Here is a 21,981-nt window from a genome sequence, read left to right on the forward strand (position 1 = left end):
ATTGCCGCGGCGGACCGGGCCTGGAGACCAATTCCCGTAGAATTGGGTCACCGAGGTCACTCCGGGCACTTTGTCCTTCATGTTACTGCAGCATTATGTGGTCCGCACAATCCAGGGGTAGCAACAACAGGACCAATAGGAGTGTAGATAACAGCCAGTTCGTCCCAACATTTTGTAAAATACATTTTCATAAATGCTTCGTGCTTCCCAATTGCCGTTGGTCACTCAGTTGGCAAGTAACCAGCACAGAATGCACTCCTGCACAGTCTCCAAAAAGATTGAAGTCGTCGACTGATATCGGGAGGCAATGTCGGCCACACCTCTCGTCCTTTCAAGATCGACAGGAAGCAAATACGTGAGTGGGACTCTAAATATGAAGCCCTGAAGCAACTAAACTACGGCAAGCAGAAGATGAAGAGGAAATTCACGAATGGGGCGCCCGTCTTCAGTGAGGAGGTGGATGACACACTGTTTGAATACTTTCAAAGGGAGCAAGATGCCGGCCAGGCCGTCAGCAACCGGCTCCTGGCAGACGAGGCACTGAGGATAGCTGAGAGTCTCAATCTCGGCAACTGCGAAGCGTCAGCACAGTATATCAAGCGATGGAAGCAGCGATTTGCGGTGACTATACGTACGACTACCAACGACAGCCAGAAGGCCCCTGCCGACTGTGATGAAGCTGTCACTGCATTCCGCTCTACAATTGCTACTTTGCAAGCACGGCACGACTACACGCCGTTCAACATCTGCATGGACCACACCATGGTCAGAATGGACAACCCAGCAACCCGCACCAATAATGCTGCTGGTGAAAACAGCATCTGGATCGCCAACACCAGCTGCGCCCGTCGAGGCTTCACCGTCGCACTGGCAGCTCGTGCGTCGGGGGCGAAACTTCCGGCACTTGTCGTACTCAAGGAACCCACAGGGAGGATCCCTGCCCGTGCGTTCATGGCGCTCCGCATAACAAGTAAGTTTGGCGCATTTCCTAACAAGTTCCGCTTCGTTTCGTTGACTGTGACGCGGTTCCTTCGAAAGATGAAAGCATGGCAAGAGCAACAAGTTTGTAAAATTTGACGCTTTTTTTTTTTTTTTTTGTAGAGACGGCGTTGGAGATGGGGTATATAAAGCGTGTTCGAAATAAACTTTGCAGCCGAGTTTGAGACGTTGCCTCCTCTTTTACTACCTTCTGTTGTGTTCTCTTTCTGCCCCAGCCTCAGGTTTACAATCACGTTCACGTATCGGAACAAGTCGTTTAAGGACTCGCTTCGTACGTAATGAGCGGAGTTCATGCGGAAGGGAGGCAAGACACCAAAAGGGAACCTCCGGAAGCTTTCGAGGCAGGATGTCCTCAACTTCGTGTCAAAAGCCTGGGCAGCTGTGGCCAGTGTTGTCAACCGTAGGGTAATTACCCTACTTGTAGGGCATTTTAGGCATTTATGGTATATTGTAGGGCTGTAGGGCCGTCCGGCCATTTCCCCGCCAAAAGTAGGGTATTTTCAGACGTTGCGTCTTCAACGGCGAGCATAAAAAAAAAAAAAAAAGTTGCCGCGCAAGTTTTGCATAGCTTTACAACCCGTGTGCTGCCACACCACAACATCATGCAAAACGAAAGAATCCAAGTTGCAAGACGTGCTAACTGAGAGCACCACACACCAAGTTGGAGTATGTAGGCTCCCTAAGTTGAAGAGTATTGGAGAGCTAGAGCAAGTGGGAGAGGTGGGAGGAGGTGGAGTTGCACTTAGGAAGTTTGGAGCCAGAAGAGGTATCTTCCCAGTGGAAATGGTCCTGTCAATTTTTTTCTGATGACTGGTCCATCCGGCGGTCCTTGTTACACCTGCGAAACACGTGGCACGCAGGCGGAACCATCCCGAGCCCATTAGGACGGGTCCATATCGCTTGAGCGAATGATGTTTTAGCGAACAGTGACATTTGAGCGAATCGACGTTGTAGCGAATAACGGGGGCCGCGCTGCGCTTACGCCGCTTCGCGGCGACAGTCTGCGGCGGCTCATTACAAAAACGTGAACCCATTTGGCCCACCCGAAAACGCCGCTTCGCGGCGTCAGACTATTGTGTCATTCGGTGAAACGTGGGCGTTCGCTAAAGCGTCATTTGATCAAGTGAGTCCATCCCGGGGACTGGAGGCGTTCACTTGAGCGAACGACGTTTTAGCGAACGAAGCTGAAACAATGACGTTTCATCGAATGACATTTTAGCGAATTCGGAGGAGCCGCCGGTTTCCTATCCTCCCATGGGGTAAAAGCCTGGTTTGTCGAAATAGTACCTTAGTTTGACAAATCCCTAGGCGGTACACCCAAAGAAGCTAATATACCGTTCGGATTAGCTTCCTTTTGTAATGAGCCGCCTTGTCTGGCGCCGCGAGTGCTGGTTCCGCGTAGCCCAGTTTTTAATTTCACGACAAATCGACTAAACATGTTGGTTGGGGATGTCTGTGCGCTCGCTACATCACTGTTGTGCTGATGCTACACAGCGCACATGCAAGATGCAAGCATGGTGTTCTAGAATAACGCAGGTATGCGCGTGAATGCATGCCCTGTCGCTTTGTACTGTATTAATATTACCCTGTATCATCATAATCCATGCAACAGTATTATTTAAACAAAGATTTGCCTCGTAGGGTAAAACGTAGGGTAATAAGAAACATTCGTAGGGTAATGTAGGGTTTTCTGGACGCTGTCGTCGGGTATTTTCGAAAAATAGGTTGGCAACACCGAGCCGTGCCCGAAGACATGATCGCCCAATCTTTCAAGGGGTGTGGCATCGGTAGCAAGGATGGCTACCTGCACAACGGACTCGCAGGCATCGGAGCACCAGCAGCCTGCTCCAATCCCGAAGGTGCCAGCGATGAGTGCGTAGACCTTGTCTTTTGCAGTGATTCCGAAGAGTCATTTGACAGATTTAGTGATAACAAGTGAATAATGACGTCTACCAATCATCTGTACAGCGGAAATAAAAAAGCCAGGCTGGCTGCTTTCTCTGTTTCCACGGCTCTATGAGGCTCTTCATCAGCCGCCATCTTGATTTTGGCGCATGAACCTAATAAGCGCCCATAGTTGGTTTCTATGCGTATTTCAATAAAATGGGGGTGGGCGCTTCTTCGGTACTTTACGGTAGTCATTTCTTGATTATACAGTGCGACTGGACCTAAGCAAACCATTAACACTGTAATTAAAGGTAAAAGAAATTTCAAGGTAATTGTAATGGCTCAAGTTAACATGCACAAATTCTGGCAAAAGAATAATGATCACTACTGTTTAGCAGACTACGAAGCAAAAAGAGATATTCATATTAAAAATAGCGCAAAAGAGACGGGACAAAAAGACGAAGAAGCACACAGGACAAGCGCTAACTAGCAACTAAACTTTATTGAAAGCTTCCAACTTTGCTATCGCCATGCACGCTTAGTCTTGTATCAACAGAAATAGGGCGTACCGCCAAATCTGCACATTCATACCGCCCACCACCTGTTCCAAAAAGTCAGCAAAACAGCTACATCACCCCGCCGCACAATCCGAACGAGGAAAGGAATAGAAACACGCCACGTTAATATCAATTTATCAATTTAGAGTGGGCTGAGTTTTGACTCAGCCCACTCTTAATTGATAAAGAGCGGCATCGCCTCGCTCTGCCTCCGGTCGGCTCTGTTGAAGTCCTGTCCGCATGTAGTTAGTGAGAGTTTTGACCTCCAGACACTTCGCTTGGAACACTCCGGGTTTCCCTCGGTTTTAATCCAGGGAGTAGCGGAATCCCTTCTAAAGAAGTTGAAATGCTCTTCCATTGTACCTAAGAGGAAACCAAAGAATTTGGTAGTGCTACCTTACGTCCATAAGGTGTCGTACAATCTGAAAAGGATTGCATCAAAGCTCGACGTGGATGTTGTCTTCACTGCCCCGTGCAGATTGTCAAAATTGTGCGCTATGGTGAGCGGGCCGAAAGTGAACAAACCTGTTTGTAGCAAGAAACACCTGACAAAGTTTTGTACCTTGTGCCACTGAGGTGGTTTACAGACTTCCTTTAACGTGTGGTCGTGTCTACATAGGGCAGACGGGACGTTGCTTAAATGATCGACTTCGAGAGCATGCGGCTTCTCTTGGCAACAATTACGGTTCCCACTTACCGGGGCATTGTAAAACTTATGGTTGTTCCCCCACGCTGGACGGTGCGCAGGTGGAGGGACGTAACAAAGGAAGGAGGGAACGAGAGTTGCTGGAGGTGGCAAAAATACATGCTTGTGACAAAGACGTTTGCATAAGCGTCGCATCGGTGTATATGCAGCCAAAAGAGTACAGTTTCATTAACACTATCTAACTTGATAATATTAACGCGGCGTTTTTTCTATTTCTTTCCTCGTTCGGATTCTGCGGCGGGGTGATGTAGCTGTTTTGCTGACTTTTTAGAACAGGTGGCGGGCGGTATGAATGTGCGGATTTGGCGGTAAGCCCTGTTTCTGTTGATACGAGACTAAGCGTGCATGGCGATAGAAAAGTTGGAAGCTTTCAATAAAGTTTAGTTGCCAGTTAGCCCTTGTCCTGTGTGCTTCTTCGTCTTTTTGTACCGTCTCTTTTAGGCTATTTTTAATATAAATGTCCACTACCAACTTGCCCAGCAGACCAAGCTTTTACAAAAAGAGATCATGTTTGACGGGCTGACCTCGTCGCAAAAGAAATACAAATTTGCTAATTTAAGGAAACAAAAAACACAAAATACAGAAACATACAAGGTACAAAATACTCAACTTGACATTAGTTGCCGCCGCATGCATGCTAACACCCCGGCTCCCACATTTCAGGTAGGACTTCCCTTTTTTCAAACGTTCACTGTTCTCTTTCTTTTTTTGCAAAATGCAGTCAAGTTTTTAGAAATACTCGCACAAGTTTTGTCTTCACATCATGACACCCCGAAAAGCAGTTCGAAAAGGTAAGGGAACCTAAAATAGGCATCCTCAGACTGTCTAAGCAAACTGTATTCGAAAGCAGCTGTTGCTCATTGTGACTAAAATAAGTCTTGGCTCGCTCAAGCAGCAGCATCACAGATGCTGAGGGCATTACCAGCCTTATGTTTTCTTTGTTGTACGACTTCAATTGCGTCATCCTATTAGCTGGATTGCAACTACATATGGCGCCAACACAGCCTGTACACAACGAAAACCTGTCTATGACACTCCGAACTACACCCAAATATTCTAAAGACTCCTGCTCTGGTCAAGTGAGGTCAAGCACGTCTTCTGGGACATTGGGCTCAATCTCCTCGACTGACTCGGCAGAGCAATGCTTTTGCTGCAATCCTGTCAGCAAAAATCCACTCTCCTCAGCATAGCTCCCATCCTTGTGCGGTCGCAGGACAAGCTCTGATTACGCACTTTAAGTCACATGGGCATGGTACTCGGTTTTTGGATCTCAGAGAGTTCTCCAAAGCATCTGGACTCAGGCAGCTTAATTAAACAAATAAAAGTCCCTTTTCATTCAAGAAGGGGTCCTGCAGTTCAAGAGCTGATGTTGTGGCAAGGATAACTCCTGTTTGAATAGGCTTCCACACATGCTGCACTGCATTTCCAAAGGACAATGTTGCAAACAACTCAATCGTGTCTCTGAGAAATGGAAGAGACTCATATTTGTTTGAATCAAATCTGCTCAGTGCGAGTTTGGTTGTTTGCAACCTCACGATGCGGAACCATTTAAAAAATGTCTCAATAAGCCACGCTGTTGTCAGAGCATCTTTCGACATCTGGTTCTTTTCGACCAGGAGACAGATAGCGGCTGCTGTGTCAATATTGAAGAAAGAAAACGCAAGCCCCACTTTCATTTTCTTGTAATGGCCAGGTTCCACCCATGACTCCTTCAAGTGAGGAGCCAACTTAAGCTCGGAGGTTTTAACCAAGCCTATGAGCAGCTTCACACAGTCCAGATTCACCTCATTGCTAATAAGCCCATGTTCATCATCCACACTTTGAGGTAGATAATTAGACTACCCTCCCGTGAGATGGTTTCTCAGGTTTTTAAGCAGGTGTGGTACATCAGCCATGAAGTACAAGTTTCTTGACGCGTCGCAAGAATGAGGGCAAGAAACAATGCGTAGACCATTCTTGTTTACAACAATGCCAAACAGCTTCCATAGGCCCAAGCATCCTCCTCCCATGTTGCTGAACACAGCATCCACAATTATGCCAATGCGAGCACACTGCTTCAGGATGTCAACGATTACCTATTTTCCAGTGTATAAGTCGCAGTTTTTTTTCAAACATTTTTCTTTGTGCGACTTATACAACAATGCGACTTATTTTAGATTTGTTTCTTAGGTGCGACGACATTTTTTTTATACGCTGCGCGCCATTTTTTGTAGAGCACCATAACAGCGTAGCCATGGGCGGTGTTTCTTCCTCCAAGAGGCGCTGCTGTCACCGCACTGTTTTGACTCGGAATGGGAGCTAGATATTTTCATTTTTATGGTTTCTCCGAAGCGGCTCAATGCGCATAGGCAAGACGGTGAGAATAAAACTTTTACAGCATGTTATTGATGTTGCTCAATTAAGCCATGGTTCTGTATTCTTTTGCATCAGTCCAGTAACACTGAAAAGTAAGGGGGCTGGTATACACGCATTGCAGAATATTTTCTCAAGTCTTTCTTAGTTTCCGTTTGATGAGCAGTTTTTTTATGCCACGCTCCAGCCGTGTTGCTACATGTAAAAGGAAGGATTTTGGCTAGCCAATCTTTTAGAGGTACCAGAAAAAAATATGTCAAGGTTTATCTTTCTGCCTGCGCATCGATGCTTGCGTCGTCTCCAGGACTTCGCCAGGCCTAGTGCTCCAAAGCTTGGTTTGAGTGTCTAGCTCCTTAAACCTTTGTTCGCTCGGCATGCGTCCGCTCGAATAAAGTCGACTACCCTCTCATTTTGCGCATTTGACATCCTTTTGCTGTGAAACACTCGATTGCCCCTGCCAGACAGCACCATACTATGGGTATTTCTCACAAGTCGAAATGTACAACAAACATTAAGTGCGATCTAGCAATTGTGCGAAACTCTGATTTCGCAATACCAATGCGCGTAAACTGAAAAAATCATAGCGTGGACCATGCAAAGAGGTGCAACTTATATACCAACTTTTCGACGAAAACGGCTCAATATATGGATGTGTGACTTATAGTCGGGGAAAATACTTACCTCTTTCCCACTCATAGCACTGAAAGACTTTCCAGTAAAATGGTATGCAATAGTCTGCTTCCACCTTATGGTCAGTCAGCCAAGCATAAATACAGGGCCGTGTCTGGCAAGACGCTTTTCCGGGATGCTACCATCCGCAAGAAGAAGGGTTGGCTTGCCCAAGATCCTTCCAGTTGATGGGTCGTAAACCAGACTTGGCGACAGCTCAATTTCATCAATCATTAGTGACACATGGCGTTCATCTGGGGACATCATGCTGACCTGTAAAATTGAAGAAAAACATTTATTAATGAATTTAAATGTTGCAAAATCCCGCCTTTTCGCCCCCCCATTTTGCAAAGAAGTGACAGTGATAGCTGTGCCATGTTCGCGCAATGTGGTAAAAATGTCGCCGCAAAATGTGGACACAATGATGCAGACTGTTTCTTTTACTGCAATGTTGGTGAGATGGTGCTGCATCATACCACCATCAATCAGTGTTTGCAAATTCTATATATGCTAGTCTTGTGCGAGTAGTGGATTTTGAGTTCGAAGCGAATACTGGTTTTGGCCGAATATTTTCGATTCGAATATCGAATAGTTTTTCCATGCCTTCCACTACCATAGCGTAATGCTTAGATGAAAACCCAGCTAACTTGTGAAGGTTGTTCCACTTGTTCATTAATAGGCTAAGTTTATCTATATTTTTAAAATGTGTCTTCATAAGGTCTGATGTCTTGGGATGGTAAGTAAACAAAGAATTTGACATAAAATGAATCCTATAGAGATGGCCACCTATACCCAATTGAGTGAATTTAAAAAGTTTGCTATATAAAATACGCCTTCTTTAATCTCAAGTTAAAAAATAAATAATTGCACATGTTGAACGCAGGTTGTAAGGGCATCTCTGCCTAATATAACACCAACTCATGTTTACAAACAAACCGGAGCGCCCCAAGCGGACGCCTCCGGCGCCGCGCATGCGCGGTGGACGGTGGGCAAGAAGCCCGCCGTCGCCCATAAACAAACCATTGCATTGCGTTGTTTTCGGCGTCGGTGGGAGTCCCCGTGCTCTTTTTCGCGTTGAAATTGTTGATTTTACGTCCTCCTAACAATGTCTGACTACTTGAGCGGCTTCAGCAAAGTTAACGAGGCAAAACTTTACGTGAATAATCTGACATGCGGCGATTCATTTCACGTGGACGCCGCAGAATGGGCGCTAAAGCCTGACTCGCACGATGAGATTCATCTCGCTATTTTCAGTCGCGCAGTCGCTCGGGCTGCAAAAGCGTGCACCGTAGGTGAGATGGTGGACGTCAATACTGAAAACCGCAAGTAGAATCGGGCATTACAAGTCGGTGATGGCCACTGGTAAAAATGATCAACATCTTCTTGTATCTACTGTTTACACTTAGCCTGCTTACCCCAAACAACCTTCAAAAGTGTTTTGAAGCCTGCACTTAGTTCATATCGCAATTACCGGGTCAACGTTTGGTTTACGGGCCGCTGTCGTTTGAACGAGCTGACGGCAAAAAGCAGACAAGTTTGAAAGAGCAGACGACAGTTCGAACGCATGCGAAATGGAGTGCGGGCAAGAAGCACCGCGTCCCGCGCCCACAAACCATTAGAATGTCACATTGTCGGCGTCTGTGTGAGTCTGCATACTCTTTTTCGCGTTCGAATTATCGATTCTACGTTCTCATAGCAATGTCTTACCACTTTAATCACCTGAGCGAAACTATCAAGGCTCATTACACCGCTAAACTTTGTGTAAATAATTTAACGTGCGGCGATTCATTCGCGTGAACCCACAGAATGGACGCCAAAACCACGATGAGAATCTTCTAGATATTTTCGGTTGCGACGTCGCTCGTGCTGCAAAAGTGTAGAAGGTAGCGACGATGATCGACGTCGATACTGAAATTCGGCAGCGGAAACAGACCAAGCGTAACAAGTCGGTGATGGCCACTGGTACCAACGATCAACATCTTGTATGTACTGTTTACACCGAGCCTACTTAAGTCGTTTGAGTCCTGCAATTAGTTCTTATTGCAATCACCGGGTCAAAGTTTGGTCTACGGGCCGCTTTTGTTTGAACGAGCAGACGACAAAAAGCAGACAAGTTCGAAAGAGCAAACGAAAGGTCGAACGATCAGGCGGCCGTGTGAATTTGAAGACGCACTGAACCCGCGGGGGGCCCGGACAACTTGGCGGTTTTCTCTCGTTAATGTTGGAACAAAAATACATCTGGCGACCACAAAGTGTTGCCCGCACAAGCAGTCGTAGTTCGACAGCGTCTGGTTTACCCTTTTCACGGCTACTATCCACGTACTCGGACGAACGGAGCGGGCAGAAACACATGAAAACTGATCTCAAACCTTTCCAGACTCTTTTGGCACCACCCCCGTCGCAGCATTTTGACGAGAACGCAGGTTTTTTGTCTGGTTTCTCCGAAAAGAACACAAGAATGCATGTCTTGCACGGCGACTTCTGCCCACCGCCCCAGACCGGAAGTGCGTCCGACGCGCCACCACCGCGGCGTGACGTAGGAGAGTTGAGTTGGTGTATACTCTTGCATAACAGTAAGTTTAATTGATCGATTATTAGGTGTTTAATGGCGCAAAAAGCAACATAGGCCATGCTGCGCCAAAGGAATAATTAAAAGACTTTATAGTAAAAGGAAGGAATTACTATGCAGAGGATCTATAACTGGTGCAGGTAGCCAGTTTTTTTAAGAAAATCTAAAATATGACCAAAAGGAACTAAAGGTTGATCCCCTAGTAAAAAGGCTAGATGAAATGGAAGGTATCCAGAAAGTGAAGGGAAACTTGTTCGACGTTCTTGATCAAAGAATTTGCAGTGCCATAGAATATGCAGCATTGTTAGCAATTCACCGCAATGCTCACAGACTGGGGTGTCCTCACCACAAAGAAGGTGTCGATGGTTGACACGTGAATGTCCAATTCTCAAACGACACATTAAAACTTCATGGTGACGGTCTCTATGGTGCGAACTCTCCCATACCTCCAAACGTGGTTTGATGACATGTAGCTTATTATTTATTTCTTCGTCCCAGTCTTGCTGCCAGGCATTATGAATTGCTTTCTTAAGAACTGGTTTAAAATCTTCTTGAGGCAGCTGAACGGGTGTTTCCAGAGCATCCTTAACAGAGGCTGCTAGCATATCCGCCTTCTCATTACCTGAAATTCCCACATGGCTTGGTACCCAGCACAGCTTGATATTGTATCCCATTTGGAAAGCCAGGTTTAACTCTACCCGTACTTGTTGCACGAGCCGATTCTTAGAATCTTTGAGGGAACAGAAAGAGAGGATAGCACTCTGGGAGTCCACAAACAAGATAGCTTTCCTGATGTTGTTGCCTAATATATATTCAATGACCATGAGCATACCATAAAGTTTTGCAGTAAAAATGCTGGCAACAGAGTGAAGCCGTCGAGCTTTTACAAAGTGTTCTGAATATACAGCCGAACCGACAACGTGTGGAGTTTTTGCACCATCAGTGAAGAATTGTGCATGGTCCTTATACTTAGCTTGCAAGGTCATAAACTCTTGCTGAAGGACTAGTGGTGCAACAGTTCGCTTATTGTATTTCGCTAGTGACCAGTCACAGGTATAGTGCACCACCTTACAAGGAGCAATGCTTCGAACTTTTGTCATCAAGCTACGCTCAGGAAGTGCAAGCTGCAGGAATGCAGACATGCATTGAATGCGGAGGCTTAAAGGCCGTACTATACTTGGCTTGTTCTCAAAAAGACGTGAAAAAGGAGATACCTGCGAGCAACGATAGGATGGGTGTTCAGGGTCAGATTTGACTTTATAACTATAGCATAGGCTGAGGAACTGTCTTCGCTTTTCTAGTGGCACTTGGTGCGTCTCTGCATACAAACTCGGAACAGGCGACGTTCGGAAGGCCCCCGTGGCAAGTCGAAGTCCAAGGTGATGCACAGGATCTAGCATTTTTAAAAATGACGGTCGTGCCGAGCCATATACAACCGCACCATAGTCGAGGCGGGAACGAACCAGCGAGTTGTAGAGTTGCAGGAGGCATCTCCTGTCAGAACCCCAGGACATGTGTGCAAGCACCTTGAGAACATTGGCAGATTTAAGACACTTTCGCTTCAGTTCTTTTAGATGGGTCCGAAAAGTGAGCTTCTTATCAAAAATAACACCCAAGAACTTGTGTTCATGCCTAACGGATATGTCAGTGCCATTCATCTGCAAGCTGGGATCTAGCGACAACCCCCGACGTAATGAAAAAGGCACGCATACCGTTTTTTCTGGTGCAAACCGAAAACCATTTTCATCAGCCCACTTACTCATCCTATTTATTGCTATCTGCAATTGGCACTCACAAATTGACAAGTTGCATGAGGAGAAAGCAATCTGGACATCGTCTACGTACAATGAATAAAAAACTGGTGGTGGTATAACTGCAGCGAGGCTGTTGATCTTAATTGCGAACAAGGTAGCACTCAAGACACCTCCCTGTGGAACGCCGTTTTCCTGTGTAAAAACATCCGAGAGCGTGGGTCCCAGGCGGACCTGAAAACAACGGTCTGTCAAGAAGTCCTTTATGCAACGCAGCATGCGACCACGAACACCGCACCTATACAGGTCCTGAAGTATTCCGTACCGCCATGCCGTATCATAAGCTTTCTGTAAATCAAAAAAGACAGAAAGGCAATGCTGCCGGTTCACAAAAGCCTCACAAACAAAAGTCTCTAACCGGACAAGGTGATCCAAGGTTGAGCGACCTCTTCTAAAACCACACTGGTTTTTATCGAAAATTTTCTTTTGTTCTAGAATGTATACTAGCCTTCTGTTTATAAGCCGTTCATAAGTTTTTCCTAGACAACTAGTCAAAGCGATAGGCCAATAACTTGCTGGTAGGGAAGGGTCTTTGCCAGGCTTCAAGATGGGAATGATGTGTGCTTGCTTCCAGCAAAAACAAGAAGCTGCCCATAAATGATTAAAGAAAGACAACAAATTCATCAAGGATTCAGCCGACAAGTGCCTCAGCAGTTCATAATGAATCACATCTGGGCCAGGTGCTGACTGCTTCCTTACTGCAAGGGCTATTTCAAGTTCATACATTGTGAACGGCCGGTTGTAACCATTATCACTTCCAGAGAAATCAATTGGCCGTTTTTCTGCCAAAGACCTGAACTTTTTAAATTTAGTACTGTAATTTGAAGAACTGAAGACCTCTCGAAAATGATCAGCAAGAATGTCAGCCTGATCTTTTAGTGATGGGGATGATGAAGGGAAAAGGGGAATACTGAAGGAGTGGCAAGTACCCCGAATTTTCCGAACACGATCCCATACCTCTTTTGCAGGAACAAAACTGTTCAGAGAGGATACATATTTTACCCATGAGGTCCTCTTGGCTTGTTTTCGTGTCCAACGAGCTTTTGCTTTGCACTGTTTGAATTTAATCTTGTTCTGAACAGTCGGGTACTGCCGAAACCTTCCCCAAGCCTTATTCTGAGCTTTTATGGTGGTCGTACAGTCCTTGTTCCACCAAGGCTTGCATTTCTTGGGAATATTTCCAGAAGTTCGGGGAACTGACAGAGAAGCAGCATTTATAATTTTTTTGGTAAGATAAAGAGTCGCTTCCTCAGGAGACTTAGCTAAAAAATAGCGGGATCAACCACTGCCTCCAGAGAAAATAAAGCCCAGTCGGCTTCATCTAACTTCCACTTGGGAGCACAAGCTCGAAGAGAAGGAAGGGATACTGAACTTTCTAAAATTACAGGAAAATGGTCACTACCGAAAGGATTTTCTAAAACCTTCCAAGAAAAACAAGGAAGTAAAGTAGGTGATGATATGGAAAGATCAATGGAAGTAAAAGTATTATGAGGTGCACTAAAAGAAGTTGGTTGTCTCTTGTTTAAAAGGCAAAGGCCAGATGACAGTAAAAAACGTTCTATGACACCGCCACGAGAGTCTTGACGAGCACTGCCCCACATGGAATGGTGTGCATTAAAACCTCCTAAGATTAAAAAAGGCTGTGGCAGTTGGCCCACAAGCCCTTGCAGGTCATGTAAATGCACTGGAAAGTTTGGTGGAAGGTAAAGCGAAACAATAGTAATTAGGCGGTAAAGCAGAACACGAACTGCTACTGCCTCTAAGGGGGTTGCGAGAGGGACAGGCGCACAGGCAATACCACTCTGCACAACCACGGCTACTCCACCAGAAGAGGTGTTACAAGAAACACGGTCTTTTCTAAAAACCTGATGTCGCCGTAGTACCTGTGTATGTGTTTCATTAAGATGAGTCTCCTGTAAACAGATGGCAACAGGCTGGAGCTCATCGAGAAAAAAGTTGACATCATCAATGTTACGAAAAAGACCGCGGCAGTTACACTGCACTATACCTATATTTTTAACCATTTAAAACAAAATAAGTATAACATACAAATTATATTAAAAAGCTATATTCCTTACGGTTTAAAATCTATTTTTACACGCGGTGCACTTTGTTTTTTGGGGGAGTTATTCTGCCTCCGATTAGAGTCACCGGAGGCAGAGGGGGTGGACTCTGATCTTGAGAGGAGAGCCTCCTCATCAGATCTCGACCCACCCTCGTCCATGGGCTCGTCTGCAGTTGCTGGCAGCTGGCCCTTGGAGGTCGACTGCTTTGGCACTTCCCCAGGCTTCCTCTGAGGAGCAGAGGTGTGGGGAGCAGAGGCGTGTTGAGAGAGTTTGGTCAATGGGAGGTGCGGGCAGAGTCAGGGCGTGCGGCAGAGTCGTAAAGAGGGCTTGGCATGCTCTCTTGACCAACCAGAAGCCGAAAAGAATCCCCTAGCGGTGGTAGCGGTAAACAGTTCTGATCAAAAGTCTATGTTCGTATATGGTTTTAATAAACGCGTAAGAGTGAAGTGTAGTAACTCTTTGTGGTTGAAAATAGGGTGCACGTGTTGTTTTGATCATGATCATGCAAAAAGATGTAAGAAACGAATGCGCCGCGCAACTCTGTTTTGCACGGACAGAGTGTGACCGTTCGGACGGCAGATTCCCGGCCCTGGGCGCTTGGCGTACGGATCATGTCGATCGTTCCGCTAGTCGCACCCTTCCACCATCATTTTGGATTAACGTGACTGAAACATCACGTGTACCACATTTCCAGCCATTGAGAGTTACTCCAATGCAGTTATCAGGTTTGTTTCTTGCGACCGCCGCCAGGGTATTATTTCCGGCTTCTGGTTGGTCACATTCGAATTTCTGAAGACGCCCTGGAACACGCCCAGCCCGCTTTTGGCCAATGGCGCCTTGTCATTCGTCTCCTATACTTCCCAATGAATGGCCAAACTCTCTACATTTACGGCTCTGGTGGGGAGGTAGGCCCCGACCCCGAGAGGTCGAAGCAGCCGGTTGAGCAGGAGACGACATCTCCTGTTCTGGGGCGGATGCTGGCAAAGCAACATTCACCTTGCGGTTCGGAGGCGGTGCCACTGGCGCCGCTCTCGGGGGTTTAGAGGGGGACCGTGACGGAAGATACAAGTCGTCCGGAGGCGTCTGCGTTCCCATCGAAACTACTGGCCGCGCTGGTCCCCTGCGCACGGCCTCGGCATAAGACCCTTTCGATACAAAAGCAAAACGCTTCTTTGCCTCAGTGTAGGTAATGTTTTCGGTAACTTTTAATGGAAGAACTTCTTTCTCGTCTTTCCACACAGGGCAAGATCGAGAGTATGCCGGGTGGTTGCCACTACAGTTTGCACTATGAGGCTCATTATCGCACACATCTGCAACGTGTTCCTTGCTGGAGCACTTTGCACAGGTGTCCCTTCCCCGACAGTTCCGTGACCCATGGCCGAACCTCTGGCACTTAAAGCACCGTTGAGGGTTCGGCACATAAGGTCGGACCCGGCATTGAAGGTAACCTGCCTTTACAGTCTGCGGCAGAGTGGTTGAATCGAAAGTCAAAATGATATGTTTTGTCTTCCGTTCCACACCATCACGGCGGATAGTGATTCGTCGTGCATCTATAACTCCTTGACTAGAGAGGCCCTCAATTATCTCTGGCTCAGGTGAGTCAAGCAAGTCATCCTCAGAAATGACCCCTTGAACACTGTTCAGTTTGCGGTGAGGACTGACGCTTACTTTGTAGTCGGAGACAAGGTTCAGTTTAAGGAGGGCATCACTTTGCTGCTTTGTGTTGACCTCGACAAGGAGATCATCAGATCCCATCTTCTTTGCATTGTAATTGGCGCCAATAACACCCTCAAGAACTTTGGAGACTAGAAAGGGAGAAAGTTTGCCAAGTGGCTTGTCACCTTCCGAGTGCATAACAAGGAACTTTGGGAATTTTTCCAGTACAAAAGATTGTTTCGTGTTCAGTGCTTCGGTGCGGCCCCTTTTGGGGGGCCGATCAAAAGGTTTAAGTTTGGAACCCATATGAAGGGGGAGGGTTTTCGGAAACTGTGGTGCACCGCCCACCACCGAGCCCAACAAGGGAATAGGTAACGCTCCATAACAAGAATGGCTTGGCTGAAGACGTTACGCTATTAGTGCTGCCCAGTCTCTATAACCAAGAGTGGTTTTGGACAAGGTGTCTGTCGCCACCCAAGGTTAGCCCTTGCCGCCAAAGGAGTTGAAAAGGAAAGAAGAGAAATGAGAAGAGTGAAAAGGAGGAGAAGACAAGGGTGAAAGTAGAGAGGGGATAGTAGAAGTGGCGACTAGACTGAATCATCCTGGCCGGGACTTACCAGGACTCCCGTCTACGAGAAGCAGGGGCCGAAGTGGTGTATTGCCTCACCCGGGGGGCCCCGAATGGTCCAAACCTACCCCGGGCTCGGCTCAACCACCAGGATGCCCTTTTCCCCGGACACGGGAAAGCCACGCACAGCCAGACGTGGGCGGGCGAACCCGCATGGCTCGGGGTCCGTGGAGACGCCACTCTCCAAACACCTGCTTCCACAGGTGCCCCCTGCGGGGAACAGTAAGTTTACTTTTAGAACTTTTACTACAATGTAGATATACATATTTACAAAGTTACCATTTATTCCCAAATACAGTCGGCAGGCGTGCACCATCCCGCTTTGAATGTATGCTTTTCTTCCAAGAGTGCAATTGCAATATTCATACTTTTCCAAGTGTCTATCACGGCGGGTTACTTCGTTAAGTGCGCTTCTTACCGAGCACCGGTGTAATGCAGAGAAGCAACACCCGCGGAGCTTGCTTCCGCAGGTATTGCTTCTCCGCTATGCACCAGTGCTCGGAAAGAAGCGCACTCAACGGGGCTAACCCATCGCAATCAACACTTCGAAAAAAGCGAATAGTGCAGTTCTCTTCGAAGCGAATATCGATTAGTCTATTATTCGAAACTACTATTCGAAATTTCGACTTTTCGCACAAGCCTAATATATGCACATGAATTGTAAGTGATTAGTTGAAAGGCAAGGTACTCAAATTACTTAAGAAAACCACATCAGCGATTTCACATTCGGCAGTAAAACCACTAAATTAATATAAAAAGATGTCCATAAAACCTTCACTTCAAGAGAATCCATCAACTTATGCATTATACCAGAAGCAAACTTGTACTTCTCGAGGTGGTGTTGAAGGGTCCTTTCTGAAGGCAATGGCTGCCCAACATCCTTCACAAGGGTGTTCCCTTGAGATCCGCAGGCAAGACGAATCTTAAAGGGATACTGAACTGCAAAATCGGGTCGACGTTTTTGGTCTTAATCACAATAAAGGCACATCATTTAATTTTTACTGGCGCTGTTAAAGCGAAAATACGACTAAATTTTAATAAACTGGAAAATAAGCATTTTAAGGTGCCCCTGGTGAGCGTTTCCGGAACCTCGCTTCGTGACGTGACAGACCTCAGAGGCCTCGCGCCGCTGTCTTAGAAGACGCGGAGAATCATAACTTTGTTGGTTTGCTGTGACCTGTAATGCGTCTACCTCGCGCTCGGTGGCGTGGACGATTGTTATGGCGACAAGCGAGAGCGCCAAGAGCGGCAGCAGTAGCTATAGCGGGAGCACCTGCCAACGAAGAGGCGTAAGGTGTTGCCTTACGCCTGCGACCCGTCCGTGACGTCGGACAGCAATGAAACTTCACCGGAGCCAGCAGCGGAGTCCTCATCTGACGTTCTGCCGCAAAATGACAGCTGCGGCGGCTACGCAACACACGCTGGTCAGAACACGCGCACATGGCGCAGCGTATGTCTTGCATAGGCCCGGGAGAGCGATTGTTTTGGGGTTGCGCGAAGTTCACTTGCAGCCTCGAAGAACCAATGATAAATGGGGTTTTATATATTGTGAGGTGTACTAGCGACTAACATGCTCTTGGTATCGCCGAGCGGCGGCGAGTAAGCTCCAACCTCAACTTATCGGTCCCATCGCTTGGGCCAGAGAAAGATCCTTTTGCTCAAAACTGTCAGTGCTAAGGCAGGGCTACCCGTGCACCTGTCCCGCGTAGGTGCGTTAGAAATTCAAGATGCATCAGCTGCGTGCGGGCTTGAACCTGCACGTAGTGCCGGTACACCGTCCAAGTAATCACGTGCGTGTTTGCCCAATGCTGGGCCCCAGGTTGGGCGCTCAAGTTCTTGTGGCATAGGCAACACTGCTTTTTTGCGGCCCTCTATGCCTGGGTCAAAGCTTTCGGAATATGAATAAAGTATTACTATTATTATACGCAAAAATGCAGCTGCTGTATAGTGACTGCATCGCGGTTGTGGATACTCCCAAAAGGCATCCGAGGCTTGAGCAGTGTTTGGGTGACACAATTGGATTAACAAAAGAGACAAAGTGTGTGTAGCCACACCAGTGCCCACACAGCATTACAGAGATGTTGACATATGCACTAATTCATGTTTTCAACTTTGGGAAACAGGTGCTGCTGCAAATTCTGCTGTGGCAGCATGCCCACACCAGTGGAAAGTGTGTGCTGCAAAGAGCAGAACAAGGTCAAAGAGAAGGCTGGGAGCCTTCCCTGCATCACAATACATAGGCTCATTGAGCTATACTGTCTGAACCGGATGTCCTGGACCGCGAGCACAGGAAGCTGAGGGTTTGCCGGCCTCTCAGCACGAGAAACATCAAGCAGATAAATGCGTATGTACAGTAAAACTAAATCACTATACAGTCGCCAACCGTTTTTTTGGACTCCAATGATTTGGACTTGTTTTATATTTCGGACCTAAAGGCGGAACCGTGACTTACCCCATAGAAATAGTGTATATTCACGACCAATGTTTCAGACAGCTTCAAGTCCAAAAGTTTGATTATTCGGACAAAATCATCGCGAGCGATCAGCGTAAAACACCATCGAGAAGAGGCCATTTCGAATTCTATGTTGGCTGCCAATGGATTGGCTTGGTTTGCCAGCGCTACTTGAGCACTCCTGAGTCCTACCGCTAGGCGACGCTATGCTAGCCCTTTCTTTCCCATTTAGCTGCACGTCATCATCATCATTATTATCATTTTGCTTTGTTTTTCATTCCTTCGCGTCGCCAGTCGCCATTTTGCGCTCGTGGATTTGCGCTGGCTTGGACGTCATGGCCCCATTTGTTCTTCTGCTACTCGACCATAACGCTAGAAATGAAGGCAGCGATTCTCAAGCTAACAGAAAGTTGTCGAACGGAAACGGAGGCGCAACTTAAAACAAGGCACGCAGGCGTAACCTGAAACAAGGCACTATTTACGGCTTTTTAAAGCCCACTTGGAAGTAATAAAGGCGAGTTTTTCAGTCTGCTGATTTTTCGGACTGGTCTATTATTCGGACGTTTTTTCGGTCCCAGCGAAGTTCGAATAACCGGTCGCCGACTGTACCTTTTTACTATGAAATTCACCACTTTGTAAATAAAGTGAGGATGTAAAGCGAGATGTGCATTAGATGAACCGGAAAAGGCAGTGCCTCAATGTTGGCAATTGAAGTTTCCGACACAGGCAGGTTTTTATTGGTGGCCTGAAAAACATACCCAAAATTTAGAAGCAAACCATCCATTACATGCTTGCACGCTCGCATATGCATGTTCTAATGAAACTACAGCATGTGGCGTTTTGCTGCTGGCCATCGAACTAGTTCCAAGTGGATACCTGGCAGTGTAACTAAATAACTTCATTATGTTATCACTGCAGTAAGCACAGGTACACGGCGTACTGCCAATTCTTTTGGTGGGTGCACGGAAGGCTGGGAAAGGAGAACCGGGTAACCTTGCCCAGCTGCGTGGTGACCAGGCTGCACAAACAGTTCCCCGCCCCGAACCCTGCACACTACACGGGCTTCAAGCAGTCATAATGCTGAGTAAGTTGGCATGCTATCCACCTTCAAATCTCTTAAATATGTATCTTTTCCTACCAAGCACTTGGGAGCAACAGTCGCTCCAACCTATTGTTGGCGCTGTACAAGTAATGAGGCCCAAAATATCTTTAAACCTTAAGATGTTTTGTCTGCCATGGCAATGAGCATGATCTAGCATGAGAATGCTCGCACTCACTGCCAGAACAAATAGTCCAATTAAATTTTGGGCTTCATTTGTCAAGCTCCCTCCACAAATCAGTGAATTGCTTTTTCCGGTGTTTTGCAAAAAAAAAAAAGGAAAGATGTAGCTTTCAGGAGCAGTACGTAATTAACGTTCGAATAAAGAGATCAATATTTGACATACAACAAAGTCACTGTTTATTGCAAACTAACCAATTTTTTACTTTAAACGATCAGAGACCGAAGACGAGGAAATGGGCCAGAGACATTTTGAAAAGGGGCTCATGGCAAGGAGCTGGTGGCCGGGGAGCGCGGGGCCCGGGGCTCGTGCTCGGAACTGATCAGATTGACACGTCAGATCGAACTGCTTTGTTGCTTGCGCATAGTGTAAATAAATGTTTGCTTCAACGTAACTAACGATGACTACCAGAAGTTCCTGCATTTAATGCTGAAACCCGAGACGTAACGAGTCAACAAAGGAAATCTGGTAGACCGAAGCAATACGAACGACAGAAGCAAGCAACATTCCATCGAGACAAGACTGAAAGATCATGGACATCCTCAAGAAGAAACGGAAGACCCTGCAAACGCAAGTAACGAAACTCCTCAGCGAGGCAAAAGAATTATTTCAGCTGACTCCGGCAGCCATTGATGATTTAGAGATTTTGATCGAGCGCATAAGCCTCTCTCGGGATCAACTCAGCCACGTAGATGCCACGATTGAGCTATTGAAACTAATAAGTCGTTGTAGCTGCAATATCGGGCGCAATAGTCAGCAACGAATGGTGCAGGAGGCTTTCGCTTTGCCTTACCTCACTTAAATCGCAAAGCATGAGCAATGACCTCGACGCATTCTTTAGATAGTCTTTCCATTCTGGCCATTCCTAAGCCTACATGAACGCGATAATTGTCGGCATGGCAACGTCTTTGGAAAGCGGATTGCCTTGACTCAATCGGCCGGGTATTGATAGCACACAAAAGCAGACAGCGTCCCAATAGACCTTTCTCTTAATTACCCAAGCATCGAGGAGAACACTGAAAGTGTAATTCTATGGTCCACAAGCGCTGGCCTTCCTCTTATAAAAGATTCGAAGTAGATAATCATAAGGCTTTGACAAGCGTGCGTGCAAGGCAAAATCTGTTTTAGACTTTTTGCTTTAGAACAATTACTACTGCAGACGCCAGCACGTCTGCCCACATCTCATTGCGCAATGTGTGGCACTGCTAGTGGCCGGACCTGTTTGTAAACATGAGTTGGTGTATACTTCACAGCATCACTTGGTATGAAACACTAACATGACAACACTGTTAATATGCTGTGGTCTACTTGCCCTCAGGAAGCTGCTTTTTCTTCCCCAGGTCTCCGTGCTGGCACCTTGGATACAGGGGGTTGGCATGTTCGTGCAAGTCAGCCACGTGTCCCACCAGGGAAGTCCACTTTGGAAGGATCTCCTCCGGCGCTCCATTGCTCGATTCCGCACACCAATAAAGGTGCTTGACGATTGCCTCCACCCAGTCTTGGAGTCCCACAAGGGACTTGAGTTTTCCAGCTGAGACCAAGCGTTTCTTGATGCCTGAAAAATGAAGCATTGCATTCATTCTGCTAAGCACCAAGCTTAGATTGCCAGAAACCACAGCTTGACAAAATAAAGAGTTCATAATTATGAACACCAAAAACAAGAAAAACCCAATTCTGCCCCATTTTCTCAAGTGTAAAAAAAAACATGGCGATATCTCACTCTAGGACACTTTCCTGTATTAAAGGCTTTTAGACGCTTCCGTCAAGTGTAAAGATTGTGCCCGCTGTCTTCCATGCTGAGAAAATAGTTAAGGGACGGAAGAAACATCAAAATCCAAGCATTTTGGGCTCCGGCAACATGCGTGCGCACGGCCTGGCAAGCGAGATTGTTTCTAAGCGCTCTGGGGACGCCACCTCGCTTCACCTCGCCCAACCTTGCCAACCGCGACCGGACCCTGAGGCCGAAAGGCTCTGGCGCAGCCAGGAACGGCATTGAGGTTGCAGCTCCTCCTTCTGTGCTACCATGCAGTGCTCAGAGTTATCGGCGTCGTTTGTCCTTGCACTGAAGCCTCTAGGGCCTCCTTCGGACGCGAGGGTCCTATTTCACAAGGCTTGGACAAGGGCCGCCCTCACCAAGCAGCTTCGCAACCTTCCGCTCACTTAGTTTGACAATAAAAGCTTGCGGTTCTTCTCTTAAAAAATTGCGGGTGACCCCACGGGACTGCTCTCCGCCGCCACCGAGGATCACTATGTTCTCAGTTGTGCACTCGCTCCCACAGTGGGTGCCTTCCCATAATCCTCCCCGATCCAAATTGCAATGCAACCTCCATTTACATGGTTTGAATAAAT

At 46.9% G+C, this 21,981-nt stretch overlaps 1 pseudogene; it reads left to right on the forward strand.

Annotated features, from left to right (window-relative positions):
- The first annotated feature begins 250 nt into the window (after window positions 1-250).
- LOC115319245 lies at window positions 251-21,337 on the forward strand (annotated as a pseudogene).
- Window positions 21,338-21,981: the final 644 nt, after the last annotated feature.

Source organism: Ixodes scapularis, unplaced genomic scaffold (genome assembly GCF_016920785.2).
Source record: "Ixodes scapularis isolate PalLabHiFi unplaced genomic scaffold, ASM1692078v2 ptg000802l_1__unscaffolded, whole genome shotgun sequence".
Taxonomy (NCBI): domain Eukaryota; kingdom Metazoa; phylum Arthropoda; class Arachnida; order Ixodida; family Ixodidae; genus Ixodes; species Ixodes scapularis.